Source organism: Triturus cristatus, chromosome 3_2 (genome assembly GCF_964204655.1).
Source record: "Triturus cristatus chromosome 3_2, aTriCri1.1, whole genome shotgun sequence".
Lineage (NCBI taxonomy): Eukaryota > Metazoa > Chordata > Amphibia > Caudata > Salamandridae > Triturus > Triturus cristatus.
In genome coordinates this window covers 1003625849-1003643600 of record NC_140584.1, presented here as the reverse complement: position 1 = coordinate 1003643600, position 17752 = coordinate 1003625849, and the positions used below count along the sequence as shown (strand labels likewise).

Here is a 17752-nt window from a genome sequence, read left to right as displayed (position 1 = left end):
TTACAGTAAAAATCCACAATACTATAAAAATATAATTACTTTAGAAATGCTGCAAGGAAAAATAGTTCAGGATGCGCAAAATGATGTTTAGTTCAAGGCAGGGGTCTCTGCGACCCTTTTACTCACAAAGTATCTGGTTCCTGGAGCAAAGCAACAAAAATGTCGCTAAGGCGTTGTAGCGTTAAACTTCCTCACGCTAACCAGCGATGCGTTGAATCCTTACCGCAAGGGAGGATGATGCGCTGGGTTGCGGGCAGGACAAAGCGACAAACTTCCTCACGCTAAGCCGGTGATGCGATGAAATCCTTGCCGCGAAGGGAGGATGATGCACCGAGCCTGTTGCGTGTGCGATCTTGCTGTGTTGACAAAGATGGAGCTCCGCGAGGAAGCGACGATCCGGATTCGATGCGGGGAAAATGGCGAACGCTCGGCGTCCGCGCTGCGATGATCCTGTTGCGATGATTTCAGATAGCGGGCATTTTCAGGCCCGCAGACAGGTGCTGCGACGATCTTCGGGGTTAGCGAGCGCTCGGCGACAGCGGAGCGGCGATTTTTCTCACGCTCACCAGCTGCAGCGGCTCGCTAACGGAGGTTAGCGACGATTTTCAGCGCTCTCTTCTCAACAGTAGAAATAGAGGTCCTGGAACACACAGGAGCCTCACCTGCAGATAGTAATCCTCGCTGGGAGGAAACAGGAGGCTGATGGTGGAGTCTGATGTGCCTGAGACTCCAGCAGGAGGCTAGCTCTCTCCTAGCCCTTGGGTAGTTGCTGTAGCAAAAGAAATAAAAGTCCAATCAAAGTTCCTTTCCTCTTCTTGAAGTCCAGTGGTAACAGCTGCAGGCCATTCCCAGAAACAGCACACAAGCACAAGGACAGTCCTTCTCCTGCAGATTCTTGTGGCCACACGGACAGAGGTTCTTCTTGTTATCCAGGAGCAATACCAATTGTAGGGGTTTGTGCACAAATATTTATACCCCCAAAGTCTTTGTTCTTAGGGGTCCCAAGCCTCTGAACCCAGCCAGAACCAGTTTTGCCCAGCCCTGGAGCACTTTGTTGATCAGGCTGCATCCTTCCTTTCAGAAAGAGGGGGTCTGCCTCAGACGCACAGTGGGAGGTGGAGCCAGCTTTCACCTTGCCAGGCACAGCCCTATTCAAGTGCAGGAGCTACCCCTCCCCTCACACCTAGGCAGGTCGCTCTATTCAACCCAGGTCTGACTCAGCCTGCCCTGTCCCTCCAAAACCAGACAGCCAATACACATAATAGCAGAGCAACTGGAAGGCTTAGGCAAGAAAGTACCTATACTCTAAAAGTGGTAGTTTCAAACCCAGAATATAAAAATAACCTTCACTAAAAGATGTATTTTAATATTCTGAGCTCAGGCATACTAGATTCGTTTTTCTACCATGTTCTGTGGGTCAGTTAGGACTATAGGATGTAATAGCCCAGACCTCCCATTCTGGCCTATGGAGAACAGGTAGCCTTACAGTAGTGAAAAACGAAATTGGGTGTAATTCACTACTAGGACATGCTACATACAACAGGGCATGTCCTACCTTACACATACAATGCGCCCTATCATAAGGGGGGCTTACATGATGCCAAGGGAAGGTTTAGGGGCTGGGAAGCGGGTGCACTTCACAGCCAAGATGGCAGTTCTGGACTGCACGCAGACACTGCAGTGGCAGGTCTGAGACACACTTTACAAGCCGCTTCTGTGGGTGGCACAAACCAGTGCTGCAGGCCCACCAGCAGCATTCGGTTTACCAGCCCTGGGCACACACCAGCCACGCTACTAGGGACTAACAGGTAAACTGAATAAGCCAATCATGGATGTACCAATTCATATGTCATCTTTACAAAGGGAGCATTCGCGCTGTGGCACTGAATGGCAGCGGCACAGCGCCCAGAGCATCTATAACCAGCAAAAACAGAGGAGACACAGCGAAAAAAGGAAGGGAGACTCACGCCAATGGTGCCAGGTCTAACAATGACGTATGGGATGAACCTTGTACTTAGATATTATGCAGGTGGTGTAATCTTCTGCCTGGTTTCCAAGAACCCTTATGAATATTCATTCATACTGTATGAGTCTATTGAAGAAGTTATAGGACGCTATTGTTCAGGGAAAGACCCAAGACTAGAACTAGGTAAAGGTTCTGGTTCAATCCTAGAGGCTTGTTACTGTGTAGTAAAGGGGAGATAATGTAGGTGAAGGTGTATGATATTACTCGGGCCTATATTAGGGTATCTATATGAAACATAACAGTGGTGGTATTGGTGGTGGTGGTATTGGTGGTGGTATTGGTATTGTTGTTGGTGGTATTGGCATTGGCGGTGGTATTGGTAGTGGTGATGGTATTGGTGGTGGTATTGATGGTGGTGTTGGTATTTGTGGTGGTGGTGGTATTGGTGGAGGTGGTAGTATTGGTGGTGGTGGTGGTATTGATGGTGGTGGTATTGGTGGTAGTGGTATTGGTGGTGGTGGTATTAGTATTGTGGTGGTGTGTGGTGGTGGTGGTATTAGTATTGGTGGCATTGGTGGTGGTTGTATTGGTGGTGGAGGTATTGGTGGTATTGATGGTGGTGGTATTGATGGTGGTAGTGGTATTGATGGTGGTGGTGGTGGTGGTAGTATTGGTGGTGGTGGTGGTATTGGTGGTGGTTTTGGTGGTGGTATTGGTGTTGATGGTGGTAGCCGTATTGGGTTTGGTATTGGTGATGTTGATGGTGGTGGTGTTGATGGTGGTATTGATGGTGGTATAAGCCGTGGTGGTGGTATTGGTGGTGGTATTGGCGTTGGTGGTGGTGGTGATGGTTGTATTGGTGGTTGTGGTATTGGTGGTGGAGTTGTTAATAAAAAAGGCTTTTGAAAGCAACCGTCAGGTGGCTTTAGTGCAGATGACATGTAACGCAGATGTGCTGTTGTCAGCTTCAACCCATTAGCACAGGATTATGTGCTACCTGGAATTCACATGACTCGCTAATCATTTCTAAATCCATTTTACTTGGGGTGGGGAGGGTTTGAACAGACACGAGATAATGCTGGGTTAAGGTGATTGAAAGCAGGAGCCCGTGTTACAGGGGCGCCGTGCTGCTTAAAAAAACTCAAGCGGTTTCAGCTTAAGCAGCGCATGTCAGGCCTGCAATAAGAGAAATTCAATAAAGTAAATAGTGCTTACAGACTAAATAATAGGTCCTGTGTAACGACCGAAGTAAAAGGGCCAGTCGCCATGGGAGGGTGCAAATGAAGACAAGGCCGTACTAAGGCGGTACTAACAAGCCAATTAACTAATCGGAAGGCAGCATTTACAAAAGACAATGACACAAGCCAATGAAATATATGGGTGGAGAGTGGGCGTAGCTTCTTTCCCATACTCTCCTGCAGCAGTCTCGCAAAGCGAGCATTGCATGCGTGCTGCCGCTAGGCTCGACCTAAAAAATGAAATGTTAGTCAGAAAGGGACTATAGAGAAATGAGGTGAATTGCTGGCAAGTGGTAGTGAGGGAATTCATAGAGAAGTAGGAAATGAGGGAGGGGCCCCAAAAAAGACTGTTGAACCGTGCGGGACCAGTGCTAGGGCCAGCCCTGGCTGGGAGTCTTAGCCCCCCAGTCCATCCCTGAATTTCGGGTCTAGTTGCACACTTGTACGCACGCACGCACACACAGACATTGGATAACTGCAGGCGACATTAACCAGATGTGGATTTGCTATAAAAATGCTCTGGACTCTAGCATTGATGCTTTAACATTTAGGTTACTGCATCTGATGCTTACATTTTCATGCAAAATGCATTTTTTGAGCCGTTAGAGTGCAGAGCGTGTCCCATTTTGTACGTCATATCATTGACTCGCGGAGTATTTCCTAGCTCTGGCTCGTCATGAAGCCACGTGACGTTTTAATACGAGTATAAAGATAAAATCATTTTTAATTTCCTGGCATTCACTTCTTCTTAATTACCATTTCAGCACACTAGGCTATAACAGCTCAGTTAGTGCAGTGTCCCTGCTCGGGCACCGTCATGTTGCTGATGTCCCTCGCTGTCCCTCGTTGTTACTGCAAGGGCGCAGTGACGGCGCTGAAGAGCCGGGCCAGCCCTCCCCGGTTTCGCATGCCCCCGCCGCGGCCTAGTCTATCTAGAAGGTGCCGGCCGCTCCAGCATCTTCCAGAACCTGCTCGGCCGCTCTGGATGCAGCAGCTGGCCCGCGCCATCTCTCCCAAACATGGGGCACCGGGCCACGCGTTTCCCAAGCCTCAGCTGTCGCCGCTTCCATAAATAGATAGGTAGGGCCTTGGGCATTAGGGCAGAGGGGTACGGGTGCGAATTTAATTAACATTTCCAAATCTCTAGAGTACGGAGTAGCACATTCTCCACAACTGGGCCAGTTTTTAAGGTCGCTACTTTAAATGGGGGGCCCGGTGTGAAAATCCAATGTTCTGTTTCATTAGCAGCGCCCCGGAAGCAGCAAGACTCCCCCCAGGGCCCCGTGGTCAGTGGAGTGCACTGCCCCATGGGCACTACGAGCTCATATCATGGAGATAATATAACCTGAATGAGCTTCGCATACCAGAGCACACGAGGAGACGAGAGCAGAGCGACGGCGAACACAGGAGCCGCGCGGATATACAGCGCTTTCTTTTACTACAGTGAGTGCCTTTCTGTTTATTTGACTTTTTTCGGAGCTGTCAATGTCGTGCATGTGGCATAGGAACGCTTAAAAGAAACCGAACTAGCGAGTACAGACTTATGCTAACTAAGGCCCACCCGGAACTTCTAGCTAGTATAGTGCTATGTCACTCAGGGCGGTTCGAAGCGCTAGTGCGCACACACAGACATTGGACAACTGCAGGCGACATTAGCCAGATGTGGATTTGCTATAAAAATGCTCTGGACTCTAGCATTGATGCTTTAACATTGAGGTTCAGGGCCGGCTTTAGGGCGGTGCGACCGGTGCCAACACACCAGGTGCTGACTTCACTGTTTGCTTAAAAGCACCTGATGCTGCGTTCCTGGCCTCAAGCAATTTTCAGTCAACAATTAAAATGTCAAGAAAACTCCAGTGATTAATGTTCTTCCAGGCAATATCGGAGTTTTTTGTCTTAGTAGAAGTTTTGACTCGTGGAAGTTTTGAAGGTAGCACAGAGGGTTAATATGCCTGCTGCAAATTAACATGTACCATGCAGATAACAAAGTGGATATAATGTAAACAGGTCAGTGGGTTACTGCTTTTGTCAGAGACTTCCTTTTGTTAGTTTCAGCTTACATTGAACTATTAACTGTCATCAAAGAACTGCGTGCAGACTTCAAGGTATAAATTAGAGCTATGTATGTTTTCCCCAGACTTTCATTATTCTAATGTTGCAAAAAGGGTTCATTTTGGGTACAAACAGTTCTTGCTATTAAAGAGAGCCCCAATCCATTGTGTTACATCTTAAATTCAGAGTTTGTGCTTCTCCAGACCAAGTACTCTGCAACATTTACTATACACTGATTTACAGACCTACGATTGATTGTCTCTGTGTAATGCGTGTGTTATCTAAAATGCTTTGACACCCTTCACTTTTATGAGTGACGCTATAAAATTAATTAAATGCATCTGAGAGAGAGGTTATGGAGACTGTTAAAGGGTGGCAGTGAGGGTATCCGTGGCTGAGGTGGTCGTTGGGGGGCGCCCAAAAACATTGTCGCACTGGGCGCCACCAGTGCGAAAGCCGGCCCTGTTCAGGTTACTGCATCAGCTATGTAGGCTTTGGAGCGTGCGAATATCTCAGCAAGTCTTGGATAATCAGCAATCATTTCAAAGGCCTCTGCAGGTGTGACTTCAAGTTACAGACAGGATCAGTGGAACTCCCATTTTAGTTTTCAAAGCTACAGATGTATGTCCTGGATCCATATTCAGGCACGGGACTGACTGACCCACTGCTACCGAACTTATAACCTCTTTTTGGCTAATTGGAGCCCCCATGATTCCAGACAACATTGAATGATATTTTAAACCTTTAGAAACCGGGGCGGGCAGAAACAGCCGAGAGCTCAATCTGGCTGGTGTTCGCCGGCCAAGCAGTGCCAAAGAACGCTGGATCAAGCATGGCTAAAGCCATTTTATTTTGAGTTTTGATCTAGACTTTTTTTTAACTTACAACAAAAACACTTTAAGTGGAAATCAGTGTCTAACTAGCTTGTTACTTCCACTGTAGGAAAAACATGCTACGGATGACTCGTTAGATGTTTAGTAGATTAGTGCATAATGATAAAGGAATACTTATGCACATAACGCGTGAAATTTGCAAATTTAGTTGAAAAATATTTGTAACCTTAAATATTTCCTCTGTCACTATTTGCATTGTTGCTATAACCGTGCAAATCAAAGCTCTTTGAGTATTTTGACTGTTCCATCGGTTACAATCGACAAGCTTTCTTCTAATTTCTCCTGGCGCGTCCTCTCCCTCTTCTCCACTTTGTCTGTGAGCAGTTATCTGGCTGCAGAGGCGCCTGCGATCCTTCTGAGCGAGATAAATGGAGGAGGCGAGATACAGGAGATGGACCGAGACATAAATATAACAGTGTAGCTGGAGACGTGAAGTAGAGGAAACAAAGGATAAGAATAGAGATGATGTAAAAAGATGTGAGGTATGGTGAGAACTTAAGTAAATTCAGAAAGGTGAGGTAGCCATAAGGAAAGATAAGAACGGGTAGAAGGTGGAAGATGTAGGCAGTGAAAGGGAGGTGGGGAAATGGGGTAAGTTTTAGAGTGTGTAGAGAGGTAAAGTGAGATAGAGGTAGGTAGAAGAAAATGTAGACAGAAAGGCAGAGAACTACAGTACTCCAAGGGGCGAGGTATAGAGAGGTAATGTATAGAAATAGGTGAATTGGAGGAAAATGCAGCGAAAGTTAGATAAAGAAACTTGCGAAAAGACAAAGATGCAAGTAAATGGAGAGCAAAATTAGAAGAAAATAGGTTAAGTAAAGAGAGTAATACGGAAGAGGGAAATGCAGAGAGGAAAGGGCGAAGGGTAAATATAGAAATGTGGGGTGGAATAAAAGGAGAAAGTTGATAGACATACCTAAAATAAAGAAAGAAAAGTGAGGTGTATACAGATGTAGAGAATTGTGAGAGAAAGAGATGGTGAGGTAAAGAGATCTATAAAGAAAGAAACAAGTTGAGCTGGAGGGTGTGAACTGAAATGGAGAAGCTCCAGAGGTAGATATGTTTTTGGGTGTGTCAGAGAGAAGAGTTGATGCTAGAGGCAAAGGGTTAGTACTAGAGAAATAGTGGTATCCAGAAAGAGTAAGACATTTCGAGAGGGAAAGGAAAGGAAAAAGAGGTAGAACGAGAGAAAAGGGTGGTGGAGAGGTCAGGTTGTGAACTACTGGTGAAGTAAATTGTGCGGCTAGGTACTAAGAGATAGAGAGATGGGGGGACTAGTGAGCTAGAGGAAGGGCTGAGAGAAAGTTAGAAGGCTGAGGTAGTAGAGACATGGAGAGAGGTAAGGGAAAGATATTTATCTTTACTGCAACTTTGACTGCTGTGCTGGGTCACACAAGGGGGGGAAAGCAATGTAGAGCCAAATGTTCTTATGAACTGGCTGGCTGCTGCTCATTATACCTGTGATGACTGCATAGCGCCACGCACAACCTTTGTACCATCCTGCATGGGCTGCACGGGCTGTCTAGCTAAAGATTTGTACTTCTACACAAAAGTCTGTGTCTAGACAAATTCTGAAATATTTCACATGTAGGTGTGCTGTACAGTGCAGCACGCGTGCAATTGCGTGAAATGTTTGGAGGAAAGCATTTTCCATGTTAGCGCTTCCTTAAAGAAGAGCCTGGCCTGCTGTTTTAGTAGATTGGGCTTTCCTTCAAAAACTAAGGGTGCTCGTGCTAATCCGCACAAGTTACATTCAAGTAATGCTCCCTTGACAGCTACTTTTGGGTGAGAGAATTACACCTTTCCAGCGTTATACGAGTAAATAGCCTTGTAAGAGTCTGCGCTGCTTTGCTTAACTCTGTGTGACTGTGCTCCAGTGCAAAGGCTCAGTAAATATGGTTCCAGGTTTCTGCTAAGCATGCCCAGCTGCCAAATTAGCATACATTCATTTTTGTGAGCAGCGGTTTTATAGCAGGAATCTTAACTGTTCCACTCCATCACCAGGAGGCTCCTTGGAGGGTGGGGGTCCTTGTCAATATCCCACTTTACTCAAGCCTTACAACGTCCCTATGTGTATCCAAGGCCTTTGTGCATCATATGTGCCTCGGTTCGACCTATGCTGTGAGCATGACAAGCCAATGGGAGGTGGCAGGGTTTCATTTCTCGCTGGCGACAATGCAGTCACTAGCAAAACTTATCTGCATCTGTAGCAGTGAACTTGCCAGCAGCAATCTGCAGAATGTGCCTCCCTTCACCACAGGCTCTCCTGCAGCACTTTAACAACCAGACACTACTAATTATTTCTAACTTGTGAAGCCATGCTCCACCTACAACCGCCCTTAACCAATGAGGCCCTGTGATGATGCCGTCATAAAGTAGGGATGTAAAACTGAGAGCAGCAAACAGTTTAACACTATACTGTCAGAAAGCAAAAGATTTTCAAGGGATTTAGGTGACAAGAATCTAAATCGACTCCAAGCATTGGCAAAGCCACCAGGCCTGTCTATATTTAAGCGAAAATGCTTAATTATTGATTGTCTAGTTAGTGTGTGTGGTCATCCAGGTTAGTAAATGGTGGAATGTGAGAGTCAATTAGTGGATGAGTGAGTGCCTGATTCAATGAATACATGGATGGATGAACGAGTGTGTGCCTCAGAAGGTAAGCAAGTGGATGGGTACAGATTGCACCAATCCCACCAGCTAATGCCTCATGCAGTAATAGTAAAATTACATATAAAGGCAAGAAGCATAAACACCATGACAGCTTTTCACGTGACTCATTAGCTGAACACATTCTTCTCTGCTTTCTCTGGGTTCAGAGGCAGAGGGCTCCCCTGCTGCCACCTTCTTCAACAGGTAGCACGTGTCCTCCATCCTGTTTGGTATGTGTTTCTGGGACTGTAGCATACAAGGCCGGTCTCCTGTCACTGGTGGCATGACAGGCTGGGCTTCTATGCGCTTCTGCCGGTCTCGCCCCGGTAGGAAAGTAGGATCTGCTTTCATGGTTACCCCCACTTTTTTCTGGTGTTATTCTGTTTCCTGACTAGTCTGACTGGGTCTTGCTAACCAGGACCCCAGTCACTGTGCTTCCTCCCTAAATTTGACAGTGGTAGGTACTCTGGTACCTTCTCAATTGGCTTCTGGTGTAAGTCCCTAGTATATGGTACTAAGGTACACTGGGAATAGGTACACCAGGGGTCTCCCAGGGGCTGCAGCATGCATTATGCCACCCATGAGAGGTCACGCAAACTGTGACTACAGGCCTGCCATTGCAACTTGCGTGAGATGGTGTGAGCACCACTTATGACAGATATACATTTCCTTATATCTGAGGTCACTGCTCTTAAAACCTATAAGTCACCCCTAAGGCAGGCCTTTCAATCCTGAAGACAGAGTTCTAGGTTATAAGTGTGAGGGTGCCCTACATGAGCAGGACACCCACTACAAACCTCAGAGTCGATTCTACAGGCTATGTAAGTGCGGTCAGCCATTTAATACATATTGTGGACATCAAGTTAATTACGAGATGCCTAACTATACACTGGTATCAAACATTTTGAAATCCTACCCCAACACCGATTCCAGTGTTGCATGTAGGATCCCATGTACAGGGGTGATCTCCTAGGCTGCCCTCCTGTATTCCCGGTACCAGCCTTTCATGGTCTAACAGCAAGCTAGTGCTGCTGCCGACCACGGACACGTTCTGCCCTCCTGCTGCTGAGCTCGAGCAGGGGAAGGTAGAACAATAGGTTTCCTGTCACAGGTAGGTGTGACCACCTCCCAGACAGGACTTAGTGTATTTGGCTGGGGTAGGGCGTTTGCCAGTGCCACCAGACTGCTTTGAAGGGCACATTTGGTGCCCTCCTTGCATACTCCAGTTGGAACTAGTTCAGGGAGCCCTTGGCTCCCACTCTGGCATGAAACTGGACAAAGGACATAGGAGTATCCTCCCCTCTGTTCAGCCCCTCCTCTGGGGAGGACCCTTGAATCATCCCAACCCTTTCCCTAGGGTACCTAAGGGCTTACATGTGGGTGGCTCTTCAGATTCATTGTGGGACAAGATTCAAACCCGAAACCACTTCAACTTCGACCTTCTGAGCACCTTGGACTTTGCTGGACTTAGCCCAGACTGCACCAAGGAATACTCCTGCTGCTCCTAGTCTCCCTGTTCTGCAAGTCTTTTTCGTCGTCTGTGCCTGTGCTTCATCCAGGTTCCTCTCCAGGCCTGTGGGCATCAAAAACACCCGTAGGAATCTTCGCTGGAGTGAAGGAGTCACTCCCCATGCATCTGCAGGCACCTCAACAAAGCTGACCGGAATGCTGCTCCTGGCGTCCTACGGACTAAGAAAGGTTCAGCAACACAGGTGGTAGTTCTGCAACTCCCTCGAGGCCTGACCTGTCCTTTCAGCAAGTTTGAGGCCAGCATCCCTCGTCGCAACTGCTGGAACAGAATCCCTGTGCACCACTTCCACTTGCCTTTGCCAAGGCTTGTTGACACTGTCCTCCAGAGATCTTCGGGCTACAAGATGCTCCAGCCTCCAGCATCTCTTCCTACCAAGTTCTTTGTCCTCCCCATATCCTCTGCACTATGGGCCTGCATCTTTGGTGAGCTGCTTGAAGTCCTCTAGCTACTCCTGTGGCTTTGGCCTATGGGTCCTCTGGAGGGCCTTCTTTGGCTTCAGTAGGCTCCCCTGCTGGCTCGGGGCCTCCTCTCACTCTCCTGCACTTAGAGAGTCCCTTGAACCTTGCTGGTCCCAAAGTTGCACCTTTTTCGTTTACCACGTCTCTTGCTGCTGCTCCCGCCAGACACCGGCCCCATGGTTCTTGACTTCCGACATGGGACAGCTCGTGAACGGCTCCTGGTCTTCCACAGCGTCACCTGGTCCTCACCGCTGTAGCGACAAGGTCACCATCATCACTCCTGCATCTTCCGTCATCGGTGGTCATTGGTCTTCCATGCCTCCTGGTCACTTCCAAGTGGCATAGACTCTGTCCCCTGTCAGAGTAAGGTGAGGTAGCCATAAGGAAAGATAAAGAAAGCTAGAAAGAGGAAGATGTAGGTAGTGAAAGGGAGGTAGGTACATGGGGATAGTTTTATAGTCTATAAAGAGGAAGAAAAAGTTTGAGATTGGAAAAAGAAAATGTAGAGAGAAAGACAGAGAAGTACAGTATTTCAAAAGATGAGGTAGAAAGAGAGAGAGAGAGGTAATGTATAAAAGAGGTGAATTGGATTCAAATACAGGAGGTAGAAAGAGAGATTTAAGGAAAAACAAATAGATGCAAGAGAAAGAGAAAGCAAAATGAGAAGATGTATAGAAAAACAGGTCAAGTAAAGAGAGCAGTGGGGAAGAGGGAAATGTAGAGAGGAAGGGGAGAAGGGTAGAAAGAGACATGGGTGAAGCGGAAGAAGGAAACCGATGGATATACCTGAAATAAACAAAGAGAGATGGGGGTGTACTGATGTAGAGAGTTGTGAGAGAAAGAGATCTATAAAGATACAAAGACGTTTAGAGATAGTTATGCTGGAGGGTGTGAGCGAAATGGAGAAGCTCCAGAGGTAGATATGTGTTAGTGTGTGTCAGAAAGAAGACTTGATGGTAGAGATAGGGATATAGTGGTATCCAGAAAGGAGTATGGGGCACATGCATCATTGTAGGCAATTGCGATTCCATAATTGCGATTACTAAGGAATCGCATTTATGGAATCCCAATTGTCTATGCATGTAGGTTTCGCAAAATTTTGTGCAATTCCTACATATTCCTTAATTACGAATTGCAAATTGCGATTTAAGGAATAGCTTCCTTAGGCCCATAGGAATGAATGGGAATTGCATGCGCAATTTGCGAGTACCAAATAGGTACTCGCAAATTGTGCATGCAATTTCAAGGGTGCACCGGAAACAAGCTTCCTAGGACCGGTTTCTGGCATTTCAGCCGTCTTCAGCCAGGCTTGCTTGAATCCAGTGGCAAAGTGAGCACCACTCCCTTTTGTACCGCTTTGTTCGCCATAAGTTGGCAGGGTATGCTCAGACGTGAGTCCCTTGCTCACTTTGCCACTAGATTCAAGCAAGCTTGGCTGAAGACGGCCGAAATGCCAGAAACCGGTCCTAGGAAGCTTGTTTCCGGTCCAGGGAAGACATGGCTTGGCAGTTCGGGCTGAACTGTTCCCATGAGGCACAGGGTCAGACTGATTTGCATATGCCCATGTCTGAACTGGGGTGGCAGAGTGGGCTAAAGAACGGTGATGGATCAAACCCAGATCTGTTGACTGGGTGTGAGTGTTTGATTGGTTCTGATGCTCTGTCCATCACCACCCCCTTTTGTACCGCTTTGTTCGCCATAAGTTGGCAGGGTATGCTCAGACGTGAGTCCCTTGCTCACTTTGCCACTGGATTCAAGCAAGCCTGGCTGAAGACGGCTAAAATGCCAGAAACCGGTCCTAGGAAGCGTGTTTCCGGTCCAGGGAAGACATGGCTTGGCAGTTCGGACTGGACTGTTCCCATGAGGCACCGGGTCAGACTGATTTGCATGTGGCCATGTCTGAACTGGGGTGGCAGAGTGGGCTAAAGAACGGTGATGGATCAAACCCAGATCTGTTGACTGGGTGTGAGTGTTTGATTGGTTCTGATGCTCCGTCCATCACCACCCCCTTTTGTACCGCTTTGGTCGCCATAAGTTGGCAGGGTATGCTCAGACGTGAGTCCCTTGCTCACTTTGCCACTGGATTCAAGCAAGCCTGGCTGAAGACGGCTGAAATGCCAGAAACCGGTCCTAGGAAGCTTGTTTCCGGTCCAGGGAAGACATGGCTTGGCAGTTCGGGCTGGACTGTTCCCATGAGGCACAGGGTCAGACTGTTTTGCATATGGCCATGTCTGAACTGGGGTGGCAGAGTGGGCTAAAGAACGGTGATGGATCAAACCCAGATCTGTTGACTGGGTGTGAGTGTTTGATTGGTTCTGATGCTCCGTCCATCACCACCCCCTTTTGTACCGTTTTAGTAGATTGGGCTTTGCATTAAAAACTACGGGCATTTGTGCTAATCCGGTAGATTGGGCTTTGCATTAAAAACTATGGGCATTTGTGCTAATCCGCCCAAGTTACATGAAGTAATTCCCCCTTGACGGCTATTTTTAGCTGAGAAAATGACTCCTTTCCTGCATAAAATAAGTAAATGGCCTTGTAAGAGTTTGCGCTGCTTTGCGTCACTCTGTGTGACTTTGTCCCAGTGCAAAGCCTTAGTGCATATGGTTCTAAGTTTCTGTTAAGCATGCTCAGCTGTCTAATTAGAATAAGTTCGTTTTTATGAGCTACATTATTATAGCAGGAATTTCTACTGTCCAACTCAAGTTACCAGGGGGGCCTTGGAAGGTGGGAGCCCAGGACAATTGTCTACTTTGCCCATGCCTTAAAACGTTCCTGGATGGGACCCTGCTAATCCCATAGGGAGACATTCTCTACTCATGGTTTGAAAGGGGCAAAAGAGAGAGCATGACCAGGTGGGCAATTTAACGACAAAATTGCAACTCTGTGCTTATCTTATTTCACGCTACATCTATTTCTTCTTCGAAGCTATACACTTGCTGTCTTTCTAATAGATAGCACTCCTTTCTCTTTATACTCATTCTCTATCTCTACCCTATGCCTTCACCCTTTTCCTAACCTTTTCACTCTCTTTCTTACTTTTGTTCACATTGTCAGCTTTCATTTTCTCTACTCTCAATCTGATTTTATCCAGCTCTTGTTTCACTTTAATTTATCTTTTCAGTCATCTCTTACACTTTTCTCCCTCACACTCACATATATCTCATTGGCCCTCTTCTCTCCCACCATAGTCTTACACTTCCACACTCATTTCATTTTTCTTTTTCACACACCTTTATCTACGTCATCTCTTGCTTATAGTCTTATCTTATCCAGCTCTTATTTCACTTTCAAGTATCTTTTCAGTCCTCTTTTACACTTTTCTCCCTCATGCTCATTCACATATATCTCCTTTGCCCTCTTCTCTCTCACCAGTCTTATACTCTCACACTAATTTTATTTTTCCTTCTCACACACTGCTAGCTCTCATCGACGTCATCTCTTTCTTTCTCCTAACCTTTATTTTTATCTCTCTCTCCTCCAAGAGTCAATGCAAGGATTTTTGTCACCTTAAATGTAGTCAATCCATGCATGCACCCCATTTTCTCTTCTCCCAAATATTTCCTTGCCCTCTGCTCTCTCTCACAGCCATATGCTCTTTCTCACGTCACCCCTGGACTGTTTTTATATCGTTTATCTTCCTTCCTCTTCTTCTTAAATACATGCTTCTCACACACTCCCTTATTCACCTCCCTTTTTTTAATCTCAATACCGACTTCTCTCATACACTTCCTTTTCAAACCCCATCTTACTCCATCCTCTGACACAATGCTCTATCACTGCATGCACACTACCTACTCTGTTTCTGACGTCATCTCACTGTCCTGTCAACCATTCCAGTCTCACAACTTCCTTTCATATAACTTTTAGTCTCATCTTATTCTCATACCCTTGTAAGAGCCTGCTCCTGTCCCCAAAGACCTATTTTACCATCACACTCAGATGCACTCTTTTGCACCCTCCTCTCACACCTAAATCTCTCCCTCTCCCCATCTTCATTTCCCTCACAATCCTCCTTACTTGCTCTTCTCATATACTCTCTTGCTTTCTCCTCCCACACAGCTTAACCTGCCCTACACTTTCTCTCATCCACGTCCCTCACTTTCTTATCTCCTGTTTCACATTCTCACCCATAGATTCACCTTTGTGCGCTCTTTTTTTTACACACACCCCCTAGGATGGCTAGGTGTCTGCATGCTTTTTATCACCAATGCCAATGTTGACTGAGCATGTTTCTAACTTACACTGATGAAAAAAAAGCTGTATTAACGTAGAGGCCCTCTTGATGATGTCTGGGGTGAAAATCCTAAGTTGGTTGCAGACTTAAATCGGTAGAGATCAGTGCTTTAAATGGGCCGGCACTCACCGGTACAGGGTACCGGCACTTCTGAATTGTTTGCCCTTGATTACCGGAACTTCTGCTTGGCCAAAGAGAGTGCCGGTGCTCACGGGGCCTCAAGCCAAGCTTAGTAGAATGGATATATACCTTAGCGTAGTTGCTGCTCACTAGCTGACAGCGGATTAGTCTGTCCATTTTTGTGCTGCACTCTGACAATCTACCATTGTCCTGTGCTGCTGTTAACTAACAGTATGGCTACTACTGGTGGGGTGGGGGTTAAAGAAAAAGAAAAAAGAAAATGGGAAAGAAAAGATTTAAAAAATCACTAACCTTCTCAGTGGCCGGCTCTCGTCCGTCGTCATCTATGGTCGTAGGAAATCAGACGCACACAGGCTCCCAGACTCCCTTAACCAATCACGACGCTGCGTCATAGCGGTGTTATCATCAGTCTGGGTGCCGTAGTTCGGCACTCAGAAACACTGGAAGCCTGGGCATGTTCTCCAGCCCGGCTGTGTATTACAGCGGGTTGAGAACGTGCAAAGTGCGCATGACTGGCTGGCCCAAGACAACCGACCTTGCGCACTTTAGAGTGTGCTCACCTCCCCTCCTCCTGCTGTGCTGAAAGCACAGCCCCGCCCGCACCTTTACATAGCCAATCATGAAAAATAAAATGATTATCATTATCATTTTATTTTTCCTGTGTGGCGACGCCCCTCCGCCTTAAGCGGAGAAGCCTCCCCTCTTAACTAAGTCAGCAGAGGTTTATTTGCATTGATTCTGCCCCAGAGTTTGAAGTGGGGCTGCGTCATACGGTGATTAAAGGCCCTGTGGAGGCAATCACACGCAGTAGTATGACAGGGCCTGTGGAGTCAATCACATGTAGTAGTGTGACAGGGCCTGTGGAGGCAATCACACGCAGTAGTATGACAGGGCCTGTGGAGTCAATCACACGTAGTAGTTTGACAGGGCCTGTGGAGTCAAACACACGTACTAGTGTGACAGGGCCTGTGGAGTCAAACACACGTACTAGTGTGACAGGGCCTGTGGAGTCAATCACACGCAGTAGTATGACAGGGCCTGTGGAGTCAATCACACGTAGTAGTTTGACAGGGCCTGTGGAGTCAAACACACGTACTAGTGTGACCGGGCCTGTGGAGGCAATCACACGCAGTAGAAGTGTGACAGGGCCTGTGAAGTCAAACACACGTAGTAGTGTGACAGGGCCTGTGGAGTCAATCACACGTAGTAGCGTGACAGGGCCTGTGGAGGCAATCACACGCAGTAGTATGACAGGGCCTGTGGAGTCAATCACACGTAGTAGTTTGACAGGGACTGTGGAGTCAAACACACGTACTAGTGTGACAGGGCCTGTGGAGTCAATCACACGCAGTAGTATGACAGGGCCTGTGGAGTCAATCACATGTAGTAGTTTGACAGGGCCTGTGGAGTCAAACACACGTACTAGTGTGACAGGGCCTGTGGAGTCAATCACACGTAGTAGTTTGACAGGGCCTGTGTAGTCATTCACACAGTGACAGGGCCTGTGGAGTCAATCACACGTAGTAGTGTGACAGGGCCTGTGGAGGCAATCACACGCAGTAGTGTGACACAGGGCCTGTGAAGTCAATCACACGTAGTAGTGTAACACAGGGCCTGTGAAGTCAATCACATGTAGTTGTGTGACAGGACCTGTGGAGGCAATCACACTTAGTAGTGTGACAGGGCCTGTGGAGGCAATCACACGTAGTAGTGTGACAGGGCCTGTGAAGTCAATCACACGTATTAGTGTGACAGGGCCTGTGGAGTCCATCACACGTAGTAGTGTGACAGGGCCTGTAGAGGCAATCACACGTAGTAGTGTGACAGGGCCTGAGAAGTCAATCACACGTAGTAGTGTGACAGGGCCTGTGGAGTCCATCACACGTAGTAGTGTGACAGGGCCTGTGAAGTCAATCACACGTAGTAGTGTGACAGGGCCTGTGAAGTCAATCACACGTAGTAGTGTGACAGGGCCTGTGGAGTCCATCACACGTAGTAGTGTGACACAGGGCCTGTGAAGTCAATCACACGTAGTAGTGTGACCGGACCTGTGGAGGCAATCACACTTAGTAGTGTGACAGGGCCTGTGGAGGCAATCACACGTAGTAGTGTGACAGGGCCTGTGGAGTCCATCACACGTAGTAGTGTGACAGGGCCTGTGGAGGCAATCACACGTAGTAGTGTGACAGGGCCTGTGGAGTCAATCACACGTAGTAGTGTGACAGGGCCTGTGGAGTCCATCACACGTAGTAGTGTGACACAGGGCCTGTGAAGTCAATCACACGTAGTAGTGTGACAGGGCCTGTGAAGTCAATCACACGTAGTAGTGTGACAGGGCCTGTGGAGTCCATCACACGTAGTAGTGTGACAGGGCCTGTGGAGTCCATCACACGTAGTAGTGTGACAGGGCCTATGGAGGCAATCACCCGTAGTAGTGTGACAGGGCCTGTGAAGTCAATCACACGTAGTAGTGTGACAGGGCCTGTGGAGTCCATCACACGTAGTAGTGTGACAGGGCCTGTGGAGTCAATCACACGTAGTAGTGTGACAGGGCCTGTGGAGTCCATCACACGAAGTAGTGTGA

General features: G+C 47.4%; 1 protein-coding gene across 1 annotated transcript in view; it reads left to right on the top strand.

The window, feature by feature from the left end:
• Positions 1–4512: 4512 nt before the first annotated feature.
• The window catches only part of UNC45B (unc-45 myosin chaperone B), an 89879-nt gene continuing 76639 nt past the window's right edge, over positions 4513–17752 (top strand). Inside the window, exon 1 of the mRNA XM_085649639.1 lies at positions 4513–4647. The gene's annotated coding sequence lies outside the window, so the exon portion shown is untranslated. The remainder of the gene's footprint in view (positions 4648–17752) is intronic.